Source organism: Lepidochelys kempii, chromosome 3, assembly GCF_965140265.1.
Source record: "Lepidochelys kempii isolate rLepKem1 chromosome 3, rLepKem1.hap2, whole genome shotgun sequence".
In the NCBI taxonomy this organism is placed as follows: Eukaryota; Metazoa; Chordata; order Testudines; family Cheloniidae; genus Lepidochelys; species Lepidochelys kempii.
The window spans coordinates 96031268-96043589 of NC_133258.1; the positions used below are offsets into that span (position 1 = coordinate 96031268).

The following is a 12322-nucleotide window of genomic DNA, read 5'->3' on the forward strand; positions in this document are numbered from 1 at the left end:
ATAGTTAAGTGGAGTCTTAGACCTTGCTCTTATAAGGATTTTTATGGAGGTACAGGGTATATCCACATGGAACATCCTGCAAGAGTGGGACCCTAATCTTCAAGATGCTTCTCATAAGTTTTATACAGCTGCCTATCATCAGTGTGGTTTCTGAGCACCTTTCATTTAAAATCTATTAGTAATAGAGCATGGCTGTATATGTTCACAAAAGCCTAAACCACCAAAAGGTGGGCAGCTACATTCTGTGAGCCTCTGCATTTTCTTTAAAATCAGCTTCAGATACAGTAAATTACAGTGATGTAGCCTGAGAGTGACAAATGCCTGGATCATCGGCTAGGTCGTTGGCCAAGAGGAAGGGGTGAAGTTTCCTTGGACCTGAAAGAAAGTATTGCTAGTCACTGACTTTACCTGCTCAGCCAAATTTAGGGATGAATTAAATAGGCTTTGCACCATTTTGAGTGGGAGATGTACATCTTCAATGGAAACAAATTGAAGAGGGAAAGAAAAAATGTCCCAGTTGGTTCTTCACAGTGTTTTCCTTTCATTGTGAATTATGTTTATTAGGGTAATGCCTGGGGACCAACCAAGAATGGGGCTTCAATAGGCTAGGCCCATATGGAAGGCATGATAATATTTCTTATCTTAAAAGAGCTGCCTTGCTATGGCACTTTATTCTTTATCTGGCATTTCATTATGAGAGTCTCATTTTACAAGCATGGGGAATATTGTGTGTTTATCATGGGTGGTGTGTGAACTGCTGGCTGGCGGAGGCTAGCTCCCAGCCCCGCCCCATCTGCCTGAGGCCTCAACCCTTCCATGCCCTCTGCCAGAGCCCTCCTTCCACTGCAGCTGCCAGCTTCGGCCCTAGGCTAGAGCCCTCAGCCCCAGAGTGCCCACAGCCTCCCCCACAGTCCTGGAGCGGGCAGCGCAGCCACAGCCTCCCTGACACTAGAGCACCGGGAGGTAGGTAGTGTAGCTACCCTGAGCACGGGGAGGGTGGGTGGCATGGCTGCAGGCCCCCCCAGTCCCAGAGTGTCGGGAGGGTGGATGGCGTGGCCTCAGCCTCCGTAGGCCCAGAGCGCCAAGAGGGTGGGTAGTGCGGCTTGAGCTGCGGCCACCCCACAGGGAGACTGGAGCTGCACCTAGCGGAAGCTGGAGGGGGGACCTGGGGATGGAGCATGTGTGGGGCCACAGCTGGCTGTTTGGGGAGGCACAGCCTCCCCCAGCCTATGATACCTGTCGCCCATGGTATTTATATACATAACTGCTTAACCTCAGGCTTTTAGTCTGCAGTTCATGATTTTGTGGGCTTGCTAAAGCCTTCAGGCCTGCTTCTGAAGTCTCAGGACTTCCAGAGCTGGAGCTGTGAATGTGAAACAGACTAAAAGGAGGAATAGAGAGAGAGGTGAACATTATACACTCTAATGGAATAGCTACAAAAATGACAAATCTTGTATGCTCGAGACCTGCTGTTGCCCAAAGTCAAATAATGTAGGAAAATATATTTATTTTCCTGATTTTAAAACAGAACACTTTTTTATCCTAAGAAGAAAGGTGGAGGCTGGGAGTGTAGGGAGGCAGGGAATATGAATATCATAGGTTTTTCATTTTCCCACTGAAATTAAGGTTATCAATTTTCAATACTTTTAAAATTTGGGCCCTGATTCTATAATAGGGCTCATCATAGGTGCAAGGGGCCAACTACATGGATCAAATTGCAGGATTGGGGAGCTAGTAAAAAAAGTGTATGTACTTGTTTTTTTGTTTTTTTTGGGGTCCCAAAGTAATTGAGGGAACACTAATTTGTTCAGATTAAGGTGCTGACCCTGCCATGGACTCCATGGGGGTGCCGGGGGAAGGGGGGGGGGTCAACCCTTTATGTTGCAACTTGTGAGACTGAGGCCTTGACACTGGCAAATGTATCTCTCTTCCCCCTCCTCGCCCCCCCCCCCCCACCAAAAAAAAACCCTCAGACAAGTCTATTTGCCTAGAAAATGAGCAACCTGAGGGCCGGCTCCTTGGTGTGCTCAATGGGACAAATCACGGGGCCGAAAGCTGCGGTGACATTTTGAAGGGGCTAATACTGTCCCCCTCCCTCGGGGGCGAGGGAGCCGACGCGCAGAGCGGCGCTGGAGGACTGGGCCGAGCAGGGGGAAGGCGCCTGCGGCCAGGCAGGGCGGAGCTGCGGGCCGTGCTAGCGGCGCAGGCAGAGCCGGGGGAGCGGGGCGCGCTGGTGGCGAGGGCCGCTGGGTGGGTGCGACGCGGGCGGGGCGGGGCGGGCTCTGCCTGGCGACCATGCTGCTGGCGGAGGCCGGGAGCTGCGCGCTCTCTGCAGCGGGCTGAGCTGAGCTGCAGCGGCCGGGTCTCTCCGGGGACCTCCCCTCGGCGGCCGTGGATGTTCCCGGGCTGCCGCGTCCGCGCCTGCTGAAGCCGCCCGGGGGGGCATGGGGGCCCCGCTGAGCATCCCTGAGAGGATCCGACCCAGACCCAGCCGCAAGTGCCCGGCCCGCGGCTGAAGGAACCGGTGCAGCTGGGTGGGTCTCAGCGGGCGGGCAGCGAGCCCTGCGCGGGAGATGCCCCTCTCAGGCTGGGGTGGGGGTGACCCAGCAGCCGCCTGGGGAGGGGAAGCGGGCTCCATCGGGGGCTGACATTTTGCAGATCTCATAACAATTAACCTGCCTTTTCAGAGGCACAACAACACAGCCGGCGAGGGGGGAGGAGGAGGCGGGCGAGGAGGAGGCGGGCAGATGGGGAAGTGCATTAGTTTGTCTGGCTTCAGAAATGCTGGTTTCCTTGGCTTGGCTGTGACAGCAAAACCAGAGGGGGAACATCGGACTTGAGGAAGCTGCGGGACTGAAAGGTGCAGATTGTGTGTTGTGCATGTACAGCTAGCCTGTGTTTGGGGAAGGGGGGTTTCGCTTGAATCTTTACCGGATTGGTTATGTTTTGGTAGTACCCACAGCGAGGTAGCTGCTTTCAATCTCTGTAGTCCTGCTTCAAAGATTTTACTATCCAAGTCTTTTTGTTTATTTCTCTGCAATTAAAATCCTTTTGCAAATAGTGTAATTATTTCCTCTCCCACCTTTAACACGTTCTGAAATATATTTCCAGTTAGGATTACAGAATTTTTACATGCACTTCCAAGTAGTAGATTTCATTTTTTTTAATCTGAGGAGGAGGAAGAGAAGGTGATGGTGGTAATTTGAGGGAAGGGCCTTTAATGATATTTTGGGAGCATGAAATCTGTCGTAGGTATTGGGTGATGTGGGGTGGGTAGTCACTGCAGTGATGCACGGAAGCATCCAGCAATAGGCAACGATCATATTCCAGTGTGTCTGACATAACTTCATACCTGATATCCTTTGTTATTCAGGAAAATTGGTGGGCTAGAAACTTGGTTTCAAATACAATTTCAAAATAAAGAACAAATGCTGATTTTCATTGTCTTGCATCAGTCTGGATTTGGGGCAATTGTAAGATTCCCAGCATGTGAATTATTGGAAAATGGGGTTGGTTGTGATGGTTCTATTTAAAACAAATAGATGTATTTTAACTATCAAACGACATTGGTCACAAACATATTAAAGATTTGACCAAGAGAAGAGAGGCTGCTCAGAGTTAACATTACAAATCTGGACTCTGACTTGTGCCGTTGTATTTTTTTTTAAACAGTTTTAAGTGTGGATGGATTGTTATCCTGGATTAATAGTCCTGACATCTGATTTTCAGACTCATGATTTTCAGACACATTTTATAGTTTAATTTTCGTTTCTAAACAGAGAGAAGACAATAGCTAATAAGCAATATTTGGTGTATGAGAGTGGATATATTGGGCCCAGATCTTGCAATTTCATTTGAGCAACTGGACCCTACACCTGTTCACATCCTTACTGATTTCAGTAGGATTCTTTGAGTGGATACAGGGATTCACCTGTGTCGATCTGCCTGCAGTATCAAGGCTATGGATTTTTAACAGCTATCTTCTTGACATTAGTCTTTAGAGTAAATACTCAGTTATGTAATTTTATCACGTGTGTTATTTACTTAATGGTCTGTGAATACTGCACTTCCATGAGGTCATTGTACATGCTTATATCAATACATAATTATGGACTTTTAAATGGGTGATGTTTATGCACTAATTGATTATGATTTGTGTGGAGCTGTTGTGAGCTACATTGAGTGCCTGTATTTGGATAATATTTTGCATGCATATTGAAGAAGTCTTTCCAGTCTATCTCTTACACAAATTTTTTACATATTTTAAAGAATGAATACTGGTATTATATGTACAAAATATAACATTAGAAAAAAAAGTTACTGCAGGTTGCAAAAAGAAACACCAAGAAATATATATACAGCATCTGAAAAATGGTATAAGCAGCCCTGCAGATCTTGAAAATTGAAAGCAAGCCAAAGTAAAAATGCTTCCATTTTCCAGTCCTCCTTCTCTCTCAAACTCTTGTTCCTGGAAGATTTCCATAAATGAACTAAATAGATAATGGACTCAATCTTGCAAGTTGTATACCTGTGAGTACCTTTGCTCTTGTAAGTAGTCCCACTGACTGCAACAGGAGCAATCCCATGAGCAAAGTTATTCCCAGGCATAAAACTTCGCAGGATTGAGTCCATTGTCTGTTTAGTTCATTTATGATACAGTATTGTGAATTTTGCAGAAGAATCTTGCGGGAAATTCTGTTCTTTATTAAAGAACATGGAGGGTCTATGTACAGTGCCTTCCTTTTCTTTATTATGTAGCACAGCATCACACAAGGAACATTTCCAGAAAACATACTGTATATACATGCCTCTCTGTCTCTCTCTCGCCTCAATGAGCTCTTCCCTTGTGATGTTCCGGTTTCTATGAGTTGCAGCATTTCTTCATTTGATGTAGCTATGATTCTGATTTGTCATCTCTAATGTTGAAGTGATAAATCATCTCTTGAACTTGAAGTGAATCAATAAGAATGCTTCTGTTTGTTATCCTCTGTATTTAAGATTTGGAGAATACAAGCGGAATTACTCAGGGAGTGACAGTACTCAATATTTCACCTCCATATCTTTCTATACGTCCTGATTTTCCTACAGTGTGGTGCCTGCAAGCATCACAATATTAAGGCAAGGCCTTGAGCTTCTATATTCAGTGCTGATATAGAGCTGCATTCATTTGGAGAACAGAGTAGATGATAACAATGTTAAAGCAGGACCTCTTCTGTGACCTAATTGTCAGACTTGATACATCTCCTTTAGATGGATGACCAAAGTGGCGCCAAAGGGTGTCTCATACATGGAAGTATCTATATTGCCTGCCACATGATCTGTCTGATCCAATTAATTGCTGATACTGGCAGAAGAGGTTTTTACAAAAGGATAATTGTGAGCTAAATAGAGGACAGGAAAGCCCAATTTCCCTTTATACTCTAGTAGGCATTGAAGGAAGGTTGGAACACAACTGATAATAGAGCATTTTACCACTCCCTTTAATTTAGAGAGGAGGATCCTATGCCAGACAAAGCAGCATAGCCAAGGTTTGCTTACTGGTCATCAACGGGAAGAGAGTTGTTATTCTTCCAGTTCTGGAATAATAATACTAGTTTCACTGGGTTAGTAGAGCTGACGTGAGGCAAATTGGACTATTGCTTGGGCCCAAGAACTTGTATTAATAACTGGGGAGTTTCCCCCAGGCATCATGTTGAAGGTAAGAATAACAGTCTGCTTTTAGGTTAGTCACTTCTAAAATATACTGGACCTGAACCAAGACTTGGCACAGCAGACAATATAGATCCAAAGCCTTCAGCAATGTTGGACATTTTCTAGGATTTTAGACCATCCTGAGGCAATTTATGCACCATACATTGGTTGCATTGCCCTTTTCTAGAAGGATCCACAATCTGTCTCAGTTGTTCGCAAAAATCATGATGGCAAACACTCCAGTCATTAAACTTCAGTGAGTTTATGTACCAGTTTGACTCTTTAAGGGACCATTGTCCCCTTTTTGATATTTTTCACATTTTGCTCCCTAACCTGACAGACTGGCATCTGATTCTACTGTCCCATGGGGGAAGACAGACAGATTACATTGCTGTTCCATGTGTTCATGTGGTTTAGACACCATTGGACTTCCTTATTCACTTTCCACTAAAGATGTTGTCATATGAACAACCACTGTGAGGCAGGTTAGCTTTCAGTTTTTAGAGGGCCCAATTACGGATCCAGACATGGGAGGTTTGACTGAATGGTAGAGATAGTAACCCCTGAACTTGAGCCTAGTTTTTGAGGAACTGTTTGAAGTCTGAGGAATCTCTTTATCTTCTTCCTTATTTTCCCTAGTTTGTTCCCTGGGAGATTTATCAGGGCCATGGTAAAGTCCACCTGGAATCTGAAGGAAGCTGTTTTTAGTGAGGGTTCCAGCATGTATGTTTTTCCTATTCATCATAAATGCTTCTGCGTCCACGAGGAAAACCAGACCAAATATTCTCTGTTCCTGTGCTGGCTGTTGATCGGAATGTCATTCAGGGGTAAGCTGCTGAAATTGAGCCAGGCTGGACGGTGTCACCTATCAACTGAATTTGCTCAATACTTGTTCAGGCGTCTTAAACTGATCATGGGTCTGTGACTTCTGTTCTTCTTAAGTACCAGAAGGGGATACTCTCACACCTTGGAGGCTCCCCTTTGGGGGTTTCCTAGATTTTTTTTTTAAGATGAGCAGGGACCATGGTGGTCATCCAGTCTGACCTCCTGCACAGCACAGGCCATAACATTTTGCCTACCATTTCCTGCATCAAGCCTAAAAATTTGTAGTTGAACTACAGCATATCTTTTAGAAGGACTTCTTGTCTTGATTTAAAAATGTCTAGAGATGGAGAATCTATCACATCCTAGGTAAGCAATTCCCATAGTTATTTACTTTTACTATTAAAAATGTGTGCCTTATTTCCTGTTTGAATTTATCTAGCTTCATCTTCCCCACTCTGGGATCTTGTTATGCCTTTGTCTGCTAGATTAAAGAGCTCTCTATCATCAGGTATTTTCTCCCCACGTAAGTATATTCAGACCATGCTTAAGTCTTAACTTCTCTTCGGTAAGCTAAATAGATTGAGCTCTTTAAATCTCTTACTGTAAGGAAGGTTTTCCAGTTCTCAAATCATTGTTGTTGCTCTTCTTGGAAACCTTCCCAATTTTTCAACATCCTTTTAGAAGTGTAGACATGGAACAGGACACAGTATTCTGGTAATGGTCTTTCTAGTGCTGTTTTCATTCAAATTCCTGCTCTTTTCCTACTTGATATTTCTTTGCTGATGCATCCAAGGAACACATTATCCTTTTGGCCACAGCCTCACTCAGGGAGGACATGTTCAGCTGGTTATCCACCAGGATCCCCAAGTCTTTTTTCAAATTAATTGATTTTTAGGATGCAATCCCTCTTTCTGTAGATTCCCCAAATTATGGCTTGTTTACAGATCTTCCCCTGTACACAATCAGTTTTATGATTCTGATGGAGTAGCATCAGTTCTCTGGGAGGAGAGAAGAGAAGGAAATTGTTTCATTCAGAACCCTTTCCCATCTCTATTGCCCAGGGATCCCCTATGGTCCTTCCTGAGATACAGGCAAAGAACCAGCTCCTTCACCTTAGAAGATGAGGACTAAGGCCAGGTCTACGCTACAGAGGTAGGTCAATGTAAAGCAGCTGTAAGTGTCTACACTGCAGTGTTGCTCCCGCTGATGTAAGTCCCCCCACTACACTGACCTAATAACTCCACCTCCATGAGTGGCATAGAGCTTAGGTCAATGTAGTTAGGGCGATGCAGTGTCTGGGTAGATACTGGGTAGACACTGCATTACTTACATCGCCTATCAGTTCTGCATGGAGCTCACAGCTGTGAGCCCTGCTGCTGGGTGCTGACAGTCTGGTCTGTCAGCACCCAGCAGTGGGGCTCCATGCAGAGCCTACAGCCCGCGCTGTCAGCACCTGACAGCAGAGCTCACACTGCTTCACTTAAGTTGGAGCAAGGACTCCTGGCAAGGATGTGCACACTGGCAGAAGGAGGGTAGTGTGGACATGAAAAACTGCAGTAATTACTGCGGTGGCTGTATGTTGACCAAATATAAACCGACTTAATTGTTTAGTGTAGTCAAGGCCTAAATGGAGAAGAGAGGAGACTGTTTAGGCTGTCTCACAATAATAAGAGTGAATTATTATTGGAATACCAGCCTGATGTGGATTAATTGCACAGGCATCTGCTTATCTCCAGAAAATGTCAACTAGCACCTGACTCATTTTCAAACTAAATTTAATGTTTCCTAGCAATGGCATTTTCCATTTCTGCAGTTACTCTCACTTCTGTACTTTCTGTCCCACACACCGTCTGTCTCGTTTTCTGTTTATTTTCTTATGTTCTAAACCAGCATAATAATGGAAAAGACTAAAACTATTAATATTTATGAGACTAGTGCTGTCACTTAAGTTTCAAGGGGAACTGGTGTGGCTTGCTGCCATACCAGCTGGTTCTGTGATCTCAAGCTAAATGGGGTTAGGCTGGGCCATTACTTGGACGGGACACATGCCAGGAATAGCTAAGGAGAGTTGAGGATTCAGCAATACATGGGTACTGTGTTGATGGGCACTATGGAAAAACATCAGGTAAATAAAATAGTAAGTGGCATTTGTTTCATGTAGTAAGAAATCATCTCTTGGCTAAGGAATGCCCCAACATGATGGTAAATTGAAAGGTAAAACAATGGCTTTTTTTAACCATTTGTGGTTATTTCAGATTCCATGGGACTGTTAATAAAGTAGAGTTTGACGGGATGTACAGGTGTTTTGCTGATCCCTAACCAGGATCCTATAGCCCTGCCACTCCCCACCCAGACAGTGCCCCGATGAAGAGGCCCTTTCAAGCCAGATAGTGGCCTAAGTTTTATTGATTGTCTCCCAGCAAAGGTTCAGTTACACCTCAAGTAGGCATGCCCAGCAAGAAGCTAATTAAGTTCAGCTGAGCCCAGTTGGGCTCAACACATTAGGATGACTTATAAAGGATTTAAAATAAATGTGGGCTCTTTTTTGCTCCTTTGTGATATATAAAGAATACCTGATGGCTCTTCCCCCTCCCATCCCCCCATATTTCTTTTTACCTTTGAAATAAATGTCAAGAATGTTTGTCTGGTTTTGTTGGAGGAGCTTGTGGAAGTCTCAGGGATGTTTATTGTGAGTTTGTAACACATTAAATGAAGGGACAAAGGTGCTGAATCTTAAAGAAGGCTCAAAACATTAGTCATGTACGTTAAACAGGTATTAATTAAAACGGGTTGGCAAACTTTTTGGCCCGAGGGCCACATCTGGGAATAGAAATTTTATGCTCACAGAATTGGGGTTGGGGTGCGGGACAGGGTGAGGGCTCTAGATGGGGTTGTGGGCTCTGGGGTGGGGCCAGAAATGAGGAGTTCACGGTGTGGGAGGGGGCTCCGGGTGGGGGAGTGGGGTACCTGGGGGGTCTGAGGGCTCTGGCTGGGGGTGAGGGCTCTGGGGTGGGGCTGGGAATGAGGAGTTTGGGATATAGGAGGCTGCTCTGGACTAGGACCGAGGGGTTCGGAGGGTGGGGTGGGGATCAGGGCTGGAGTGCGGGAAGGGATCCAGGCTCCAGGTGGGGGTGCAAGTTCTGGGGTGGGGCTGGGGATTAGGGGTTTTGGGTGCAGGAGGGCGCTCCGGGCTGGGATCCAGGGGTTTGGAGGGTGAGAGGGGAATCAGGGCTGGGGCAGAGGATTGGGGTGTGGGGAGGTCCCGGAAGCAGTGGCATGTCACTTCTCTGTTGGAGCACTGGAGGGGGCCATTGGAGCATGTAGGAACTGGAGGGAGGCCTTGCTGTGGCTTCCGGGAGCTGCATGGAGCAGCCCCCGATCCTGTTCCCTGGCTGGAGCTCCGGAGTGGGGCCATGTGGCTGCCTCAGTGAGCCACGTTTAGTGGCCCTCGACCCTGCTCTGTGGCTGGAGTGTGGAAAGCCCCAGACCCCACAACCCAGCGGAAGCTCGAGGGCCGGCTTAAAACGGCTGAATGCGGCCCGTGGGATGCAGTTTGCCCACCCCTGAATTAAAAACTTTTTTTTTCTTCATTTTTAAACCATATGGCTAAAACTCCCTTTCTCTGTCGGTTATTTAGTTTTCACTCTTTCTCCTGGAGTTACCATTTTATTGGTTCTCCATTCGCCTTTATGAAAAAATAGAGACCGGCTTTATGTCTCACAAAGAAGCAAAAAAGGGCACAAGCTATTTTCCCTCTTGTGTACATCATCTTTTAAAGGTAGTCTGAGTTACTCCAAAAGGGGGAGAGGAGACTAGCAGGGAGCTTTGGGGAGACATAAGAATCTGAATAGAATACCTATTGTTTGGTTGGTAGTGTTGTTTTGGGTTTTACTGAGTGTTGAGCTGCATGGAAGAAACACAGGCAGGGACTTTTGGTTCATAGAAAAAATAAAAATGTGTGTTGTTTTGATTAAATCAGAACTTCTGAGATAAAACTGAAATCCCAGAGAGCATTTCTTGTGTTTACACAAACTCTGAACTGTCTGTGTCTAGATGAATCTCCCTTGATCTGCCTTGCTCTGGCTAGTCAGACCACCTGTCTCTCACCGTCTTGCACTAGAGGTGGAATTGCAGACACCCTCTACACAAGCGAGAGAAAATGGAAGGTCTCACAAAGTATTTGGCACAGCATTAGACCCTGATAAGAGCCCCAGAATAGTTTCAGCAAGGTCATTTGGCCGTCTAACAAAAGTAGGAGCAACTGTTCCAGGAATTACTACTTCCCTGGGTCATCAACTCATCCAGCTGATGTTCTGACTTCCAGTCTCAGCCCTGCCCTGTCCAGCTAGGATATTATGATGATCTGGATGTTTACCCAGTCATTTCTGAGCAAGTAGCTACCGTGGGCGAAGGGTATTGTGAGTTCCTCAAGTGATACTCATCCTGACTGGCAAAACTCAAGCTGCCAACCAAGCCCTGGATGATGAATTTGCTAACGATTGAGAGTCTGAACCTAGCAGTACTTTTCTGAGTAGGGAAAAGTGAGAGCTACCCCGGAGAGCTACTGGTGTGTTAATTTCAGCGTCAGAACCATTTCCCCTACCTCCCCAGGGTTCTGACAATGAGTTATTGCCTAGCACTTGAAAGAATAGGCAACGTAGTGGCACTGGACAGAGAACTGCCTAGTAAAAGGCCTTTTAGACTACTGTTTTGTTCTAGAAGAACTTGCTGGCACATGTCCAACTATGTGTTTTCTCTTTTGGAGTAAATACACCTCTGACCCCGTCTGTGGTCTGCTCAAGGGATGCCCCTAAGGTCTCAGGCCTCTAGCTGTCACGTCCCTTGGGACAGGAACCTATGCCCATTTTCCTCCAGACAAGGGTTTTAGGCTGCAGTCCCCTACAGTTTACTGTGATAATCTCACCAGGTGTGACTTAGCTTTGCACCTGCAGTTTCACTCTTTATTTCTCTCATAAGCAAAGACAATGGTTTACCAAAGACCAGACAGATGTACACAGAGCACAATACATTTATTTTAGGACAAAAACATTACAGAGAAAATGTATAATAAAACAATAAAAGATCTAAGTGCATACTTAAGCTTACCAATCAGCTGCAAACAATCAAAACCATCTGGAGGTGAAAAAGGAACATTACAACAGACAGGAAATCACCCTATGAATACTGACAAAAGACTGTTTCTGTACCACACTGAGGGGGAGAGGCGCTCTGTATCCACTCACAGAGCAGACCTTTTGAAGAATACAGGCATTTTCATGAAAAATTAGCTCCTGGTTCCTATGAAGCCAGACAGTTCTGCAACAGTCCGAACTTTGTGTGTGTGTGTGAACCTGATATATTAAGTGTAGGCCCAGGTTTGCATTTGTTTTGTATTGTAACCATTTGTTTCCATCACTCTTTTTCTTAAATAAATCTTCTTTTGTTTTACTACAAGTGCTGTGTGATATACAGAAATGAGAGTTTAAGGTCAAACTAGTAACTTGGGTACAGGGAACAGTAGATCTGGGATTTCTGTGAGCAGACAGTGTCGGGGGCTGGATATCACAGGGGAACACTTCAAAGAGACTCAGGTGCATCTATTGTTAACCTGCAAGGTGAAGATGGGGCTGGCGTTCCCCAGAGAAGTGCTTGAGTGGCTGACAGGCTGATGGTGTTAGGGACCTAACACCCAGCCACCGTGGGGAAAACTACCTTTTGGGAGAGGCGGGGGTAACAAAGTGACTCTCAGTCCTGAGTACCCCAAGAATCATTACCTCTCCACACTGATTTTAGTTCCTGGGCAGAG

At 45.5% G+C, this 12322-nt stretch overlaps 1 protein-coding gene across 10 annotated transcripts in view; it reads left to right on the plus strand.

The window, feature by feature from the left end:
• Positions 1 to 831: 831 nt before the first annotated feature.
• The window catches only part of NCOA7 (nuclear receptor coactivator 7), a 167338-nt gene continuing 155847 nt past the window's right edge, over positions 832 to 12322 (plus strand). For 5 of the 10 annotated variants that reach the window (XM_073337222.1, XM_073337221.1, XM_073337229.1 and 2 more), the window contains exon 1: positions 2268 to 2534. The gene's annotated coding sequence lies outside the window, so the exon portion shown is untranslated. Of the gene's footprint in view, positions 964 to 998; positions 1746 to 2267; positions 2535 to 2611; positions 2861 to 12322 lie in introns of those variants that run through there. The other 5 variants (XM_073337224.1, XM_073337228.1, XM_073337223.1 and 2 more) reach the window with 3 other exon arrangements.